The sequence below is a fragment of the Lactuca virosa genome, chromosome 1, assembly GCF_052849685.1.
Source record: "Lactuca virosa cultivar CGN04683 chromosome 1, Lactuca_virosa_CGN04683_v6, whole genome shotgun sequence".
NCBI classification, from domain to species: domain Eukaryota; kingdom Viridiplantae; phylum Streptophyta; class Magnoliopsida; order Asterales; family Asteraceae; genus Lactuca; species Lactuca virosa.
In genome coordinates, this window is record NC_136426.1 from 13,945,804 (window position 1) to 13,965,207 (window position 19,404).

Genomic DNA, 19,404 nt, shown 5'->3' on the forward strand with positions numbered 1-19,404 from the left:
ATCTCAAATAAATATAGTTGATCATGCTATATTTACCCTAGATATGATTACATAACTGTCTAAGTTTAGCCGCGATGTCCAGCTCCTCTAAAGACTTTTTATTTTTTTCTTGTTAGGACACTACCCTTAATATGCACACATGTAGGTATACTTTTTATAAAATACTTATATTTTTAAAGTATACTTTTTAGTCAGAGTGTTTTAGTCTCATTGTATTTATAGTTGTATATCTTGTATGGCTAGATATACCAGTTCACTATAAGCAATGCTCTGATACCAATTTATCACACCCCCGAACCAGGACTGCGGAAACGCCCGGGGGCGGATGACGTCATTGTATAGTATCATAACAGTTGAATGCCCCAACTCGTTGTGTAGAAATGATTCAGACCGCGTGCATTTAAGGGGTCTACTCGACGAGTTAGAGGACCCCAAATCGACGAGTAGGAGCTGGACAATGAAACCCTAATTTCCAGGGTTTTGCACCCTATTTAAAGGGTCATTAGCCTCCCTCGGCCTCCCTTACCGTCCCTCTTGAGCTCAGAAAACCGTAATCTCGCATACTCTCCATTTTTGTGTGTAAAGAAGCTTGGAAAGTGGTTTTGAGAAGAAGGCTTTAAGTCTAAGGAGCTTGGAGCAAAGAGAAGCTTGTGGATCTTATTCTAGTTCATCTTGGCATTATTTTGAAGGTAACAAGTCGTTACCTTGACTTATCTTTGGCTAGATCTCTTCATACAAATGCTTAGGGCCATTTTCTAGTGGGTTGAGGGTTATTTCGGGTATTGGGCATGATCTGAAGTTGCAACTTCAGATCTGGACTCCTCTAAGTCCCTATAGCCATAAAGTTACCAGATTTAGCAAGCTTGGGCCCTTCTCTTTGGGTTAAACCTTTCCTTTAAGTTGGTTTTAGCATCTAGTACCATGCATGTACGTAAAGTTTGCAACTTTACGTGGAAATCATGCCCTAGGAGGTTAGATATGCATTTTGGAGCTTTGGGTAGCTTAAAAACGTCTGAATGAGAAATGGAATGAAGGGACTCGACGAGTTGCATGGTCAAATTGACGAGTCGGATGAAGATTGGCCGTGGTGGGTTTCTGCATGGACTCGGCGAGTCAGTAAGGTGACTCGACGAGTCAGTTAGGGTTTTCCCGACATTTGGACACACGTGGGCTCGACGAGTTTTTTGGAAAATCGGCGAGTCAACTAGGGTTCTCACGATTTCTCGAGTTCTGGAAGGACTCGACGAGTCAGTAAACTACACTCGACGAGTTGGGTCAACATGGACTGTCGACCTTGACTGTTGACTTTGACTTTGTTCAAGGGTTGACCAATTTGATTTCTGGGGGTATTTTAGTAATTTGGGAATTTATGGGAGTGGATCATTGGTAGATGTAGGTGTTGGAGTTGGAGCTGTATTTGGAGGAGTTTGACATTATCATTCTGAGCTACTTGTGAGGTGAGTTGTCCTCACTATACTAACAGGGTTGAAGGCACCAATCTCGGCCCTTTCCGGATTTGTATCCTGGTTATTTGCATGATATGCTTATTGATTTACATCCTGATAGTTACGATGGTGATATGCTTAGTGACCGGTTACGCCTGGTATATAAGATATTGCTATGTTAGTGACCGGTTAGGTCGGTATCCTAGTTATAGGATGTTGTTATGATTAGTGATCTGTTAGATCAGTTTGACTGTTATATACATGCTAGCGTATGATATTTATGTGCACATGATCGTTTGATTGGGGGTTGGGTTGAGGCGGACATGCTTTGTGTTGAAGGCCAACATCCCATGGCGGACCGGATAGACTGTAGACCCGGTTAGGGCATACTAGTCAGACCGAAGGCCCGACGAGCGGTCGGATAGGCTGAAGGCCCTGAGAGGCGGTCCAGACGTGCCGAAGGCTCGAAGAGCGGTCCAGATAGACCAAAGGCCTACGAGGTGGTCCAATCAGGCTGATGGCTCGTTATGCATGATGTTTGTTTATATGATATGATTATGATTGTACGGCGTTGGTATTTTGGGGAAACTCACTAAGCTTCAGGCTTACAGTTGTTGATTTTTTTACAACTACTTCTGATGATCGCGGGAAGGCGAAGGCATGATCGTGCACCTCCTTATGTTTTGATGATTTGATTCTGGGATACTCTGACATTAAACCATTTTGAAAACATGTTTGTAATAATTATCGGTTTTTGAATGATATAAAAAGTTTTAAACTGATCTGAATTTTATGGATGTTACATGTAAGAAAGGGGCGACGAGGAGCTGATGGTGAGATTTTGATATATATTTGATTTGAGCATGATTAAGGATGATTACACAAACCTTGATTTCTGATCGTGGTGTTGGTGGTTGATTTGTGGTGGCTGGAAAGGATAGATCGTGGTGAGGAGTTGGGTTTTATGAAGAAGACGAGGGTATTGAAGAAGATGATGGTGGATTGTATCTTTGGGTATTAAAACGAGAGAGAGAGAGAGAGAGGGAGGGTTCCCCCTTCCTATTTTTTTAATTATTAAAATAAATAAAATAGAGCGGTCCAGATAGACCAAAGGCCTACGAGGCGGTCCAATCAGGCTGATGGCTCGTTATGCATGCTGTTTGTTTATATGATATGATTATGATTGTACGGCGTTGGTATTTTGGGGAAACTCACTAAGCTTCAGGCTTACAGTTGTTGATTTTTTTACAACTACTTCTGATGATCGCGGGAAGGCGAATGCATGATCGTGCACCTCCTTATGTTTTGATGATTTGATTCTGGGATACTCTGACATTAAACCATTTTGAAAACATGTTTGTAATAATTATCGGTTTTTGAATGATTTAAAAAGTTTTAAACTGATCTGAATTTTATGGATGTTACATGTAAGAAAGGGGCGACGAGGAGCTGATGGTGAGATTTTGATATATATTTGATTTGAGCATGATTAAGGATGATTACACAAACCTTGATTTCTGATCGTGGTGTTGGTGGTTGATTTGTGGTGGCTGGAAGGATAGATCGTGGTGAGGAGTTGGGTTTTATGAAGAAGACGAGGGTATTGAAGAAGATGATGGTGGATTGTATCTTTGGGTATTAAAACGAGAGAGAGAGAGATAGAGGGGGGGGAGGGTGCCCCTTCCTATTTTTTTAATTATTACAATAAATAAAATAGTACTATTAGATTTAAAAAGAAAGAAAGAAAATGGAAAATAAATACCCCAAGGGTATTACAGTCATTTCACTATTCAGAGGGACCACAAATTCAAAAAAGTCATGGTTTGGACTAACACCCCCAAAAATGCATACCATAGGGACCATTTTTGCAATTCTCTTTCTCTCTCTCTCTCTCTCTCTCTCTCTCTATATATATATATATATATATATATATATATATATATATATATATATATATATATATATATATGTGGAAAATTTCAATAGAGAACCATTATTAACCAAGGAACCAATCCAAAGCGTCGGAATTTAAAGCGATCAACGGCAAAAGGAAGGGTTGTAAACTTTTATAATGGACGTACATGTACCAGATTATAACAAGATCCACTTCCTTTTTTTCATTTAAAATCTTTTTTAGGCCAAGTTTTTTATCGAAAAAAATCGAATATACCGTTGTTCACGATTTTTCGTCCTCTTTCCATAGAGATCCATGATGATATATAAAAAACTAATTTTTTTTTTCAAAAAACCCCACTTAATTTTCATGGTTTTTTCAATATTTAAGTTTATTTTTATCAAAAAAAAAAAAACTAATTATACAAAAAATATTAATTTTTTATACTCTATTAATAAACATCAACACCAATTAAAAAAAAAAAAAAAAACTCGAACAGTGTAGATTCACACTGTGAATCTAAAATGTAAATATTTCAATTTTTAACATTCACAATATGAAAAATCTCGAACAGTTCAGATTCACATTGTGAATCTGAATTAGTATTATGCACACTGTGAATCTGAGAAGGTTCACAAAAAAAAAAAAAAAAATCTCGATCAGTGTAGATTCACACTGTGAATCTAAACTGTAAATATTTCAAATTTTAACATTCACAATGTGAAAAAGCTCCGATCAGTTCAGATTCACACTGTGAGTCTGACTTATTATTATGCACACTGTGAATCTGAGGAGGTTCACAATCTGAATCTGCACAGGTTTACAATATGAATCTGAACAGGTTCACAATGTGAATCTGAACTGAAATATCGTTTATTTTTTTTATATTATTTTAACATGAATATGAATCTATGTTTAAAAAGTACAAAAAAATATGAATTTTGATATATTTATTAATTTTTTTCTATAAAAAATAGACCTTAACTTTTTTCATCAAAGAAAATGAAGTGAGTTTTTTTTCGAAAAAAAAAGTTCGTTTTTTATATATATTATCATGGATCTCTATGGAAAGAGGACGAAAAATCGTGAACAACGGTATATTTGTTTTTTTTTTTGATAAAAAACATGACTTAAAAAAAATTTTAAACTAAAAAAAGTGGTGGGTTTTTTGTAAAGGGTGGTTTTTTTTGTATAATCCGGTGTGTGTGCGTCCAATGTCAAAGTATACATCTATTTCCTTGGCCGTTGATCGTTATGATTTTCGACGCTCACGATTGGTTCTTTGGTTCCTTGGTTAATTATGGTTCTCTATTGAACCTCACCCTATATATATATATATATATATATATATATATATATATATATATATATATATATATATATATATATATATAACTTTGATTGTGAATGAATCATGAATTCATATTTTTGCTGTTGGCACATATTTTCGCATTTTATTATCTGCAAAAACCTAGATTTTCGTTGTGACCTGTGTAAATCTTTAAATTAAATCACGGGATACGTAGATTTATGCACTCGGTGCCTTGCAAAATTATGAATCTTTGGATAATTTTTTTTCTTCAGAAAATGGTTGGGGTTGGTGCGTTAAACAAAATTTGTATTGTCACATGTATCGTCTTTTAATTTATATATCACTTTATATTTTAATTTTTTATATTATTTAATATAAATAACTTTAATATACAATCCTTATTATGATTAATATATATTTTATTATATATTATAGAGACGGTCATAGAATTAATTATACCTAAAAGGAAATTTGTAAATTACACCCACCACACTCCGGTAATATATTGTTATGTTTCGTTTTTATACTTTTTTGTTTTTACACTTTGGTAACATTAGTTTTTATATATTTGCATATTTGCCCCCTAAACGTTTGTAGTTACACACGCAAAACCTCACTTGCGTCCCGTATAGAGTATAGACAACACAATTTCTAGTTATTTATAATATGAATTACATATTGATATTTATATAAATAATATAATTATATTTTAATATTAAGAGTATATTACATGATTCGTCCCTCGTGTACGTGTCAAAAGGCACGTTTAATTCATATTTTTAAAAATTAGTTTGCACCTTCCCTTATATTAGATGCACATTTTGGCCCTTGTAAAATAAAATGACTACATTGACATTCTTTATTTATTTTTCATTTTATTTTAATGTTTGTAATATTTTTAATTATTAAAAAACATTTTAATTAATTGTTGGTCCCACCTTCACCCCACACCACCCACCTACTTTATCTTAACATTTCCCTTCTGAATCTGTAATTAATTATCTCACCACCAGCGGACTGTCGTCGATGACCTTGACCACCATAGGACTGCCGTTGACGACCTGAAAACACGATTGGACTGCCGTTGACACAGGAAATATGAAAATGTAAAAAAGTTAAATTCGAAACGAAAATATGATAACATGTGGGTTCCTACATAATGTCAAAAGAGTATGGTAAAAAGAGCAACCAAGAGAGAGATCAAAATTTGATTCTTAGAAAAAAACACAGAAAATGAAGATTCACATATCAAGAATTGAACTTTACATGGGTGGTTTTGGTCTTTGTATTACATCACGAACAAAAACAAATACAAGATCACGTGGTTTATGGGGTTTTAAAGCCTCAACCGAAAACATGAAATGAAAAAAGCAAAAGTTATTAGAGCATCTCGAATGTGAGGTTTTTTATAGCTTATTAGTATTTGGTTGAGTGGTCAAAACAACTTAACACCAATGGAGTATATGATTTTTTACTTATTTTTATTAACCACTCAATATACTCAATATATATCGAGTGGTCAATATAGTTTAATATTTTGAATACTGTAACCATTTCTTTTTAATAATATTACATTTTATCCCTTTGATTTAATTTTAAGTATTTATTATTTATCTAAAGTTTATAGGTAAATGCGCTGGTTTTGACACATGGCATATATACATGATTTCAAGAATGGAATGGTTGTTGTCTTTAAGTGAGATGACATATAATTGGGACAAGGCATGGATGAAATTTATGTATAACGGTATAGCGGTTCATTTTCAAAGGTTCATCACAGGCCAGCAGGTTCAAGCATCATTGCAACAATGGTTGGGCACACTTCAAGGTGGGGTTCGTGTAACGCCCCGATTCTCATGTATCAATTTTATGTAAGAATTTATTTGATTTCAAGGCCTACTCGACGAGTTGGTTGCCCTACTCGTCGAGTAGCAGCGGGTTGTGTAACACTAGTCAAAATAGGTCAATAGACAATCACATGTGATTATGCCAATCATGTAATGTGATTTTGTTAAACTAGTAATGTGATAAGAGTGTTATGTAGTTCATGATAAATTCTAATACAAATATTAACTTTCTTTATGATACAACTCCAAGTATACGTCCATACGATTCCAAAAATATAGAGAATGTCTGAATCTGACTTCGCATAAAGAAGTTATGATAAACCGAACACTATAAATCTCTATAGTAAGAGGAATTTAAAATATACTTAGAATTAGCTATTAAAATCTAAAAGAGAGTTGTAGTACTTGTAAATACCTACGCGTGCATATAAAGAACGTCAAAAACGGAGTTCGTATGTGAAAGTTACGACCTTCTGAAGATTCAGCTATCAGAAACTCTAATCTGACTGAGCTCACGACGTGAGCACAGAACTCACAACGTGAGCACAGAACTCACAACGTGAGAAGTCATTTATCCATATCTCGGAATCTAGAAGGTGTGTGACGAGGCTGCGAGGGGATAAGATCCAAACTCACGACGTGAGCAATGATATCTCACGACGTGAGGAGTCACATGGCCACCTTCCGAAGCTAGGGACGCAAATGGCAAGTCTACGGGATGAGCATGCAGGACTCACGACGTGAGCCTTATAAAACTCACGACGTGAGGTTCTAAAATCCTTACTATAAATAGCAGGTCCGACTTCAGCCATTCTTACACCTAAACTTCTTCCCTTTCTCTCCTTTGCTGAGGCCCTCTTGCATCCCGAGCCCCGACGACCTTGTACGCTGACCGGTTCTGCTTAGATTACATAAAATCACGCTACTAGGGTGAGTTTCACGGCCCCACTTTCTAATATTTCGGGGGAAAACGCATGCTAAATATTATATATATACGTTACTATTATGTCTATATGATAGTAGTAAGTTATAATAGTCGGGGTATAGTTGTTCTAAATATAATATTTTGAATATATACAATTATTATCAACTCGTCAGCATGTTATTTTACTAATGTAGATCTTGAATTATACTTAGGATTCTATATATATGTTGTGTGCGATATAGTTCCGAAGTTATATTCGAAATTTCTATATGTTAAGTTATAAAATATGTTGCTATTATTGGTTTTATGTCAAGATAAAACCTGGTTTTACTTCAAGATATAGCTGTTATACTGTCTAAATGTTATGAAGTTAGGAGTACTGTTTAAAATCATATTCTAGTAACTTAGGGTTTTAGACATGAAAATGCTTTTGTTGTTAGAGCTATAGGAAGCCATCAAAGTCTACATGAGTAATTGTATTCATCAACTAAGATTGGGGATCTTAGCGGAAATCCTCTGAACTGTAACCGTTAATCCCGTGTGATCGAGGAAGTCATGTATAATTAGTATACGGGTTGACCACCCGACTTGTGACTGTTAGCTACAGTCAACCATAAGCAAGTGACGAACTATCCTTTTACTTGTTATTGTTCCGGCGTCGATGAAGCGTACGGTGTTCCTCATGGAAATCATGAGTAGGTTTTCCTCATGTAGATCATGAGTGGGTTTTCCTCATGGAAATCATGAGTGGGTTTTCCTCATGGAAATCATGAGTGGGTTTTATCAGAGGTATTATGTCATAGCAGCGGTTACAGGCTCATGGTAGCAAATTGTTAGTAACATTATACTTTGTCGTATACAAGTATTAATGTTAAGTATAAGTTTTCCCCTACTTATACCCTAGGTACTACTTGTATGTTAAGTAGATAATTATACCTAACACACATACTCGTATAGAATTGAAATAGATTTATACGTAGCGGTTTTACTCGTATAAAATTGAAATAAGATTTATACGTAGCAGTTTTCATTTGTATGGAATTACAAACATTTATATTTATAATATATGAGACTTATAGGTATATACTTATTTGGTAAGTAAACCATTATACCTAGGATATAAATATTAAACGTTGGAGAGTCAAAATAATACTTTCAAAACTATACTTTTGATCGTGGAAAATGTATTATTTTATGGAGTCAAAACCTGTGGACTCACCAACTTTATGTTGACGTATTTTAAAATGCATGTGTTTTCAGGAACTTGAAAAGCTGGTATGTATTCGAACAGAAGAAGTTTTACTATTACCTTTCTGTTCATTAAGAAGTATGCCATAGTCGGATATTATGTAATAGGTTCTAGAAAAACAGTTATGTAACTTTCAGTTATCAATAAAGGTATGTATTTTCTTTAGTACTGTTCAATGAATGTTATATAACTGTGATACAAATAATGACGTTACATCACCCGGTGTTTCCGCCGATGGCTGGGGGTGTGACAGAATTGGTATCAGAGCTATTAACTATAGTGAACTAGTACTTTCTTAGGAAAACACGTCTATAGTTTAGGGCTTACTCTATTAGGTTTAGGTATATCCCTTAGCCTATAAATAAAAAGTATTATTAATCATTCTACTGAAGGACTACTTACGGGAGCGGTGACAAGGATAGACATGTCGATTTGGGTTGCTGGATTTCAGAACGGCTATATGCTAAAATGATCCAGCCCTTTCGACTGTTCTGACTGGCCGGATCCTTATCAGATAGACCTGAAGTAACAAACAATAGTTAAAGCGTGAATACAATAAATAAGAATATAGAGTCATATATAAAGACTCAGACCCGCGATGAGAATACACCTTAATACCCGAAATGTTTTTGATCTCAAGGATTTAGATCAAATATTCCAACTAAAGTTTATATGTGCATATATCCTATCACAACTAGGTGTAGGTGCGCAACTACATTTTATTATGATCAGATCATATGAACTATTTAATTTGGGAGTAATATTTGATAGACTAAAACTTTTTGGTGATCCAAAACATATAGGAATTCGGCATGGCACATTCACGAGAATGGATAATCATCGAGGACACGGATGAAGAAGAGGAAGTTTCATTCCCCATGATGGTAGGCGATCCTTACTACCCTATAAATCCAACCACCTTTCATCCAATACCTTCCGACGATGGATCACCTTTACCCTCCAACGAATGGGAAGAGAGTGAACCAATGGAAGAAAGCGAATCCATGGAGAAAACAGAATCGGTGGCATCATCTTTACCACCACTGAACACTCTTTACCGTAAAGTTCCAGGAGGAGTAAAAATGAAACGCACGGCGCGTAAATCCATACCGATATGGCAAAAGATTAAGAAGAATCAGAAGGCGACATCTTCAGGAAGTCATAGAGTTCAAGATGAACCTGCACGGATCGCACAAACCGTTGATAGGTGGGTGGCTGAAGAAAAAGCTGCTAAGATGTATGAGACTGGTCAATCATCTCGACCACATCTCCCACATTCTTCTGAAGCTAGCACTTTATCTCAATTGTTTGATAAAAATGTGAAAATTGAAGATAAGATGGAAATTGTCGAAGGGAGGGCTACTCATCTCTCTGGAAGAGTACGAAGGCTAGAAGGACAAAGGACACGAGATCAGGAATCGGTGATGGATGTCCATCATCGTATAAATTTTGCTTATAATGACATGATTACTCACGATGGCAGGATTGCAGAGTTAGAGCTCTACAATCAAACCTCAAGAAATGAAGAACGCACGGGAATTCTTGAGCAGAGAACTCAAGCACTTGAAGAGCAAGTGGTTAATGTCACTAATGTGCTAGGTCATCACTTAGGTTTCTGGTAGATAAGCTACAACTAGTGGTTATGTAAATAGAGAAAATCAGACTAGTTAAGGCGAAAAGAGGAAAGTTTATAGCAAGGATGTAGAAAATCTTGCAAATGTTGCAATGTTTATAGAAACTTTTCTCTTATAAACCTAAATAAACTGATGTAACCACTGGTAATAATATGAAGCATACGTTACAGTAATCATTGTGTTGTCCATTATGTTTTACACTTTGAATAATAACTGGAGTATTTAGTACTCGTGTATTAAATGATTAACAAAACTCATAAAATTCTTATTATTTATAATAGGAACTAAAACAAAATGCCTAGAAGGAGTAATCGGCTAAACCCTAACCGACCATCAGCACCACAACAACAACAACCGCAACCACCACCAGAAATAAACCCCTCAATAAGTACGGTACAACTTGAAGAAATCATAGCTCAAAGAATTACTGCGGCTCTATCTAATGTCACAAGAGATGGAGTTAGAAATGAAGGCCATGTAGGGACCGCTAGAACATGTACCTACAAAGATTTTATGAATTGCAGGCCAAAAAGCTTTCATGGAAATGAAGGGGTAGTTAATTTGACGAGGTAGATAGAAAAGACAGAGTCCGTCTTTCAAATAAGCTTCTGTCCAGATGATTGTAAAGTACGATTTGCAGCATGTACTTTCGCTGATGCAGCACTTACATGGTGGAACAGCCATGTGAATACAATGGGAATTGATACTGCAAATTCCATGAAATGGGAGGAGCTAAAAATGATGCTAGTGGAGGAGTATTGTCCTAGGGAGGAGATACATAAGCTAGAACAAGAATTGTGGACCCTAACCATGAAGGGTTCAGAGATAAAAGCTTATACTGCTAGATTTAATGATCTTGCAGTAATGTGTCCAGCACTGGTAACCCCTGAATATAAGAAGATTGAGCGATATATCTGGGGTTTAGCAGCGCAAATCAAAGGCATGGTGATCGCATCAAAGCCTACAACCTATGACAGCACCAAGAGAATAGCTCATTAGCTAACCCTGACAGAGATCCAAGGAACAGAAGTGGTCTCAAAGGCTGAGTCTCCCAAATCTGGAACAAACAAGCGCAAGTTTAATAGGAAGAATCCCAAACAATCATCTGAGAAAAGACAAGAAGTGGCAACCAATTATGCAGCCACAACAACAGTACCTACACAACCAAAGTCTGCATGGTGCAATCAGTGCAACCGTCATCATCCAGGTGACTGTTTTGTCTGCACGAAGTGCAAGAAGAAGGGACATACTGCTAGTCACTGCAGGAGCACAACACCTGCAACCATGAACCAGGGAACAAATACTGGAGCAGGCCATGGTGAAGGAAGAAAGTGTTATGAGTGTGGAAAGGTTGGACATATCAAGAAAGAATGTCCAAAGTTAAGGAGTCAAGGAGGCATAGGGCGTGGCAGGGCGTTTGTGATCGGAAGCAGAGAGGCTATCCAGGACCCTTCGGTTGTGTCTGGTACGTTTCTCATAGATAATTTATATGCTACTATACTCTTCGACTCTGGAGCAGATAGAAGTTTTATAACTCCAACGTTTAGAAAATTGTTAAGTCGTAAGTCTAGCAAATTAAAAGAAATCTATGAAGTAGAAATCGCTAATGGTCAAATTGAGAAAACACATGAAATCCTAGAAAACTGTTTGTTAACTCTTAATAACTACCTTTTTCACGTCAACCTCATGCCAATGTCTATCGGTAGTTTTGATGTCATAATTGGCATGGATTCGTTATCTTTACACCACGCCGAAATTCTATGTCATGAGAAAGCTATACGACTACCCTTACCAAACGGCGAAGCCCTGATTATCTATGGTGATAAATCTGGGAAGAACCTCAAAGTCATCTCTTGTACTAAGACCCAGAAATATCTACATAAGAAACATAGCGTATTCTTAGCCCACATTGTAGATAGGAAGAGAAAGACAAAAGAAATCAAGGACATACCTCAAGTATGTGATTTCCCTGACGTGTTTCCTGAAGATCTACCTGGAATACCTCCCGTCCGACAAGTCGAGTTTCGAATCGACTTAATTCCAGGATCAGCCCCAATAGCGAAATCTCCTTATCGGTTGGCTCCATCTGAAATGCAAGAATTGTCTAGCCAACTACAAGAACTTCTTGAGAAAGGCTTTATCCAACCAAGTTTTTCACCTTGGGGAGCACCAATCTTGTTTGTCAAGAAGAAGGACGGATCCTTTCGAATGTGTATTGATTATCGGGAGCTGAACAAGCTAACGATTAAGAATCGTTATCCGCTTCCAAGAATTGATGATCTATTCGATCAACTGCAAGGATCTAGCTACTACTCAAAGATAGATCTTAGATCAGGATACCATCAACTCAGAGTACAAGAAGACGACATTCCAAAAACAGCATTTAGAACTCGTTATGGTCATTATAAGTTCTTAGTTATGTCTTTTGGATTGACCAATGCCCCAGCAGTGTTTATGGATCTCATGAATCGCGTTTGCAAACCATACTTGGATAAATATGTGATTGTATTTATCGATGATATATTGATATATTCACGAACCAAGGAAGAACATGGTCAACACCTGCAAATAATCTTGGAGCTACTAAGAAAAGAAAAGTTGTACGCTAAATTCTCCAAATGCGAGTTTTGGATTAGAGAAGTACAATTTTTAGGTCATGTAGTTAGCAATGAAGGAATTCATGTTGACCCATCCAAAGTCGAGGCAATTAGGAATTGGGAAGCACCAAAGACACCAACAGAAGTGCGTCAATTCCTAGGACTTGCTGGCTATTACCGCAGATTCATAGAGAATTTCTCTAAAATAGCCAAGCCGCTTACAACACTAACCCAGAAGGATACGAAGTTCAACTGGGAAGACAAACAAGAAGATGCTTTTCAGAAACTGAAGCAAATGTTGTGTAGTGCACCAATCATATCCCTTCCAGATGGGACAGAAGATTTTGTCGTGTACTGCGACGCATCAAATCAAGGATTGGGATGTGTGTTGATGCAAAGAGGAAAAGTTATCGCCTATGCATCACGACAACTTAAGGTGCATGAGAATAATTACACTACCCATGATCTTGAATTGGGAGCTGTAGTTTTTGCACTAAAAATTTGGAGACATTACTTATACGGTACTAAGTGTACTATTTTTACCGACCACAAGAGTCTCCAACACATCTTCAACCAAAAAGATCTTAATATGAGACAATGAAGATGGGTCGAATTGTTGAATGATTACGAATGTGAGATTCGTTATCATCCCGGAAAGGCAAACGTGGTAGCAGATGCCTTGAGCCAGAAAGAATATATTAAAACCCGACGGGTACGAGCATTAACTATAACTATCCATTCTAACTTTACCGCACAAATTAGAGAAGCTCAACTTGAGGCTCTAAAAGAAGAAAACATCAAGAACGAAGTTTTGCGAGGAATGGAAAAGCAACTTATACAAAAAGATGACGGAACGCGACACTTTATGAACCGAGTTTGGACGCCTAAGTTCGGTGGAGTCAGGGACTTGGTCTTAGAAGAAGCCCACAAGTCCAGATATTCCGTGCATCCAGGCTCTGACAAAATGTACTTGGATTTAAAAGTACATTATTGGTGGCCAAACATGAAGGCAGAAATTGCTACTTATGTGAGCAAATGTTTGACTTGTTCTAGAGTAAAGGCAGAACATCAAAAGCCTTCAGGTTTACTTCAACAACCGAAAATACCTAAATGGAAATGGAAGCAGATATCAATGGACTTCATCACTAAGTTACCGAAAACTCCTAGTGGGTTCGACACTATTTGGGTAATAGTCGATAGATTAACTAAGTCCGCCCATTTCTTACCAATTAAGGAGAACGACAAGATGGAGAAGCTAACTAGAATTTATCTTAAGGAAATTGTCAGATTGCATGGAGTTCCAAATTCTATTATTTCTGACCGAGATAGCAGATTCACTTCACGATTTTGGCAATCTCTACAAAAATCTTTAGGAACACGTCTAGATATGAGTACAGCTTACCATCCACAGACTGATGGACAGAGTGAGAGAACCATTCAGACTTTAGAAGATATGCTCCGAGCCTGTGTAATAGACTTTGGAAATGCGTGGGATACTCATTTACCGTTAATTGAGTTTTCCTACAACAGTAGTCATCACACCAGCATCAAGACTGCACCGTTTGAGGCTCTTTATGGACGAAAATGTCGTTCCCCGGTATGTTGGGCAGAAGTTGGAGATACGCAGATGGCCAGAGAACGTACGGGTGATACCTTACGTACTGGACCAGAAATAATCCACGAGACAACTGAAAAGATCGTGCAAATTAAGGATCGATTAAAGGCTGCACGTGATCGTCAAAAGAGCTATGCTGACGTGAGACGTAAGCCTTTAGAATTACAAGTTGGAGATAAAGTAATGTTGAAAGTCTCTCCTTGGAAAGGCGTAATTCGATTCGGGAAACGAGGCAAACTAAACCCACGGTATATAGGACCTTTTGAAATTCTGGCAAGAATTGGTTCTGTCGTATACCAACTCAAGTTGCCTCAAGAACTAAGTAATGTGCACGATGTTTTTCACATATCAAACCTCAAAAGATGTCTATCTGATGACACTCTTGTTATACCTCTCGAAGAGATACAAGTCAATACGAAACTCAACTTTGTAGAAGAACCTGTTGAGATCATGGATCGAGAAGTCAAACGATTAAAGTAAAGTCGTATTCCCATAGTGAAAGTTCGATGGAACTCTTTACGAGGACCTGAATTTACTTGGGAACGTGAAGATCAGATGAAAGAAAAATACCCTCAACTATTTGGCAAAACCCCATCCATAAGATAAATTTCGGGACGAAATTATTCTAACGGGGGGAGAATGTAACACTAGTCAAAATAGGTCAATAGACAATCACATGTGATTATGCCAATCATGTAATGTGATTTTGTTAAACTAGTAATGTGATAAGAGTGTTATGTAGTTCATGATAAATTCTAATACAAATATTAGCTTTCTTTATGATACAACTCCAAGTATACGTCCATACGATTCCAAAAATATAAAGAATGTCTGAATCTGACTTCGCATAAAGAAGTTATGATAAACCGAACACTATAAATCTCTATAGTAAGAGGAATTTAAAATATACTTAGAATTAGCTATTAAAATCTAAAAGAGAGTTGTAGTACTTGTAAATACCTACGCGTGCATATAAAGAACGTCAAAAACGGAGTTCGTATGTGTTGGATTAATGTCTAAGTCCATAACTATAATTGGTAAGACTTGACCCGACTCGGCATGGTCCATTTGGGTTGCATGGCATCATGCATTTGGATAGACTATAATGAGAGAAATAACACTTAAGGTTTACTAATATATTATAAGTTATAATATATCAATAAGATTATTTAATTAGTATTGATCAAGAATTAGTTTGGAATTAATTAAGTGATCAAAAGAAGACTAATTAAATACATGGGTTGATTGTGTAAATCACCCATACTTGTATATTGGGCTAATGCTCCATGGATTGTCAAGTTGGGCTAAAACCCATAAGATACTCCATGGATGCTCCATGGAGTATTTGAACCCATGGATCCAAGGAAATGGAAAGCCATGACAATTAGGGTTTACTCTAATTGTCACTAACTATATAAGCATCTTATTGTTGACAAAATCGGCCACTATGAGTGATAGAAAGGGCTAGCCAATTTTATGAAGTGTTCCATTTTTCTCTCAAGTTATTCCAAGTGTATTTGGTGTTGTGTGAACCATTTGAGGTGTCACACTTGGGGCACTAGGCACTCAAGCTTCATGAAGTCATTCTACATCAAAGAGGTATGTAATTCTAACTTGATATATTAATATGAATCAAAGTTTTGTATGCTAGTTAGGATGAATACCTTGGATATTCATATTTGTATGTATAATAGAGAAAACATAGATCCAAGGTATTTAGGGTTGCATGTACACTTAGGAGTGTTAATATGCTCAAAACCCAACAGTGGTATCAGAGCCTAGGCTTGTTTTCTTGTTATACTTGCAAAAATGGCTGAAAAATCGAATTTTGTTGCTGTCTGGACAGCAGACTCGCCGAGTCCATAAAGGGACTCGACGAGTCCAAGGCAAAATGCATCCAACTCGCCGAGTTGGTTCATGCACTCGACGAGTTGGACCCCCTGACAGCATATATTCGACTGTTTTGGCTAGAAATGGACTAGGAACATTACCATAAGCTGTTTTTGAACTTATAAACTTGTTTTTGATGTGGTAATGTTCATGCTAATCCAATTTCAAAGATAATTGTCAATAGATTCATGTTTTGTATTAGTTTAAATGTTATGCTAATTACATGAAAAAGTTTGATTCCAATTATCTTGTTCATATGAGTTGCTTAGATTAATAGAAAAGGTTGATTGATTATGTGTCTTTGATCCATTTTAATCTAAGAGTGGATTCTAAAATGTGTTTGTGTAACTTGTCCTCAAGTTACATGAAAAGTCACATTAAAGTTTCTTAAAACTCATAAAAGTTGGCAATGGTTACAAAATGAAGAGTCTTGTTCTCATTAAATGATTTTATGACTCTATAACTTGTCCTCAAGTTATGGAGGTTCAAGAGTCACTTCATTAAATCATTAAAATGTGTAACCTTAATTAGTTCCATAAGTTACAAAAGAAGAAGAGTTACATTCTTTAATAGTTTAAAGTCTTCCATAACTTGTCCTCAAGTTATGGAACTTTAAGAGTTTTAATTAAAACTACTTTAAACACATAAGTTATGGAATTAAATGGTTTTGAATATTTTCAAAACTTGCCCTCAAGTTTTGGAATTTGTAAAGTTTCTCTCATGAATACTTTAATTCCAAGTTAAGCCCTTAGAATTTTAAAAGTTAAAATTCAACCCTTATACTTTATAATATTATAAGTTAATAATATATATGTGTATAAGAGAAAGTCAGTCTTACCATTAGTAGGCCTCATTCACGAAGCCGGTCTATAAGGGGGGTATAAGGTTGTTGCCTATAAAATGGCAGCTTAATGGGTGTCCACTCTCACCCACCGCTTCATTGACTGGTGGAGGGTCGTTAGCCGAACAGGTAGGACAAGGACTATAATTCTCCCTTCATTAAAAGTATTAATGATAAATACTAAGTAACTAAACCTTTTATTAATTCCCAATCTTAGTTACTTAGGAAAATGTGAATAAGGTGCTAATCCATGAAATTACACTTTGCACTTTGTATAAACCGTTAGTGGAGCTCGTGTGGTTAACCGGCACACTAACCTGGATTTAACAAGGTAGGCAAAGGGTAACTTAATATTTATCATAGTATCGGTGGAGCTCGTGTGGTTAACCGGCACATCGATTGAGGGGTAAATGTTAAGGGTACCAAGTATATTTGCATGGTTATTTCACACCTTGTTTTTTGATCCTCGGCATCCCAGTCACAAAACCTGAAGGGCACACTCGAGATTGAAACATGCATTTGAAAAGTTCAATGAATCTCAAAAGAATCTAGGAGTTTCAAATCCAATTAAAAACTTAATTATATTTCGTTTTTCATGGTGGAAATTGGTAAATCGTCATTTACCTACCTTCAACTATTTTATAACTCGGATTACGGCATCCCTCTTCCAGTTATAAATAGGTTGTTGGATCCTAGACTTAATATTTCATATTGGGTGTTATATTAAGGACTTTGAATCAACTATCTTGAAATCTCCCAAAAGATGTCTAGTTCAGACATCTATGATCTTCCCAAATCTCTTGGAACTTCACTTCCTCCTCCTCCTCCAATTATTCTCCCTAACCCACAAGTTCTTGGAAAAGTTTAAGGTCACTCAAGCCCTATTGGCAAGCAAGGTCTATGTGTGATCGCATCTTGGAGATGAAGTCACATATTGACAAGCCGGGAGAGTTGGGTGTCAAAGTATTGAGAAAGTTGATGTTCAATCACTCTCTAAGTCACATAGTAAGTTCCTTATGGACTACCATGTAAAGGACTATGACATGACCCATAATGATCTTATCTATTTGCTTTGGAGTGCTTAATCAGCAATGATTTGGAGCACTGGCAGAGCAAATCTGATTAGTAGATCAACTTCCCAAAACCTTCAATGGACATTGATAATGGTAACATTGGATACCCAGAAAAAGCATTCTCTTCCCAATGGAAAGGGATTGGCCATAGTCAACCCGGTTGACCAAATGGTAAAGAGAAAGGCTAAGTCTGAGATAGTCCCATTACCAAAGAGTCCATATGTTTATCTTGCCAAAAGAAGGGGCATTGATTGCGAAGCTGCCTATTTACCTGAAAGATCATAAGGTTGATCAAGTCAAGAAGTTTGACTCTACTTTAGGTAAAGTCCACTATCTAACTCTGTTAAGTTTCTATTCTGAGATTCTTGTTACATGATGTGACTGGGTCACATGTTGATGTTTTAAGAATCAAAGAAATGTGAAGAAACTTAAAGGAAGTACATGCTGATTCTGATCACGAAGATGGATTTCGATCGCATGGTTTGGTGATCAGAATTTTTGAAGCTGTTACTTAGAAGTTATGATATATTGCTTAGGAATAGATAACAACAAGTTTTTCATATGCATTTGCACTGTAAGGATAAGTTTTTTCCGCAAAGTTTTGAAATAAAATAAAAGGTTTTAATTTTATATTTATTTTAAATATACTTACAAGTGGCATTTGGGAAAAAATGGTTGTTTATATGATTCCATTGATAGCAATATTTGAAGAAAAGGAAAAAAATGGACTTGATTCTTTCGTTTGTGGTAGTGTCATAATTTACCAAATAAGGAAAGATTCTCATTCCCAAGGCTTCAGTTGGATAGAAACTTGGAATCATGCAAGTTGAATAGTATGATGAATGAGAACTTTCAAGCATTGGAAAATTAAGACTTGTTCACATGGATTTGTGAATCAAGTGAAGGACTAAAGGGATCGAGTACACATTCTTGTGCACTGGTCATGTCCACCACAAAGCTCGTTAAGACTATTCGTCATGATTTACTAAACTTTAGTAAATATGGTTATACTTACAAGTTTAAGTATAATTCTGAAACATTGGAAAAGTCTCAATGTATGGCAGAACAAATGAGAAGAATCA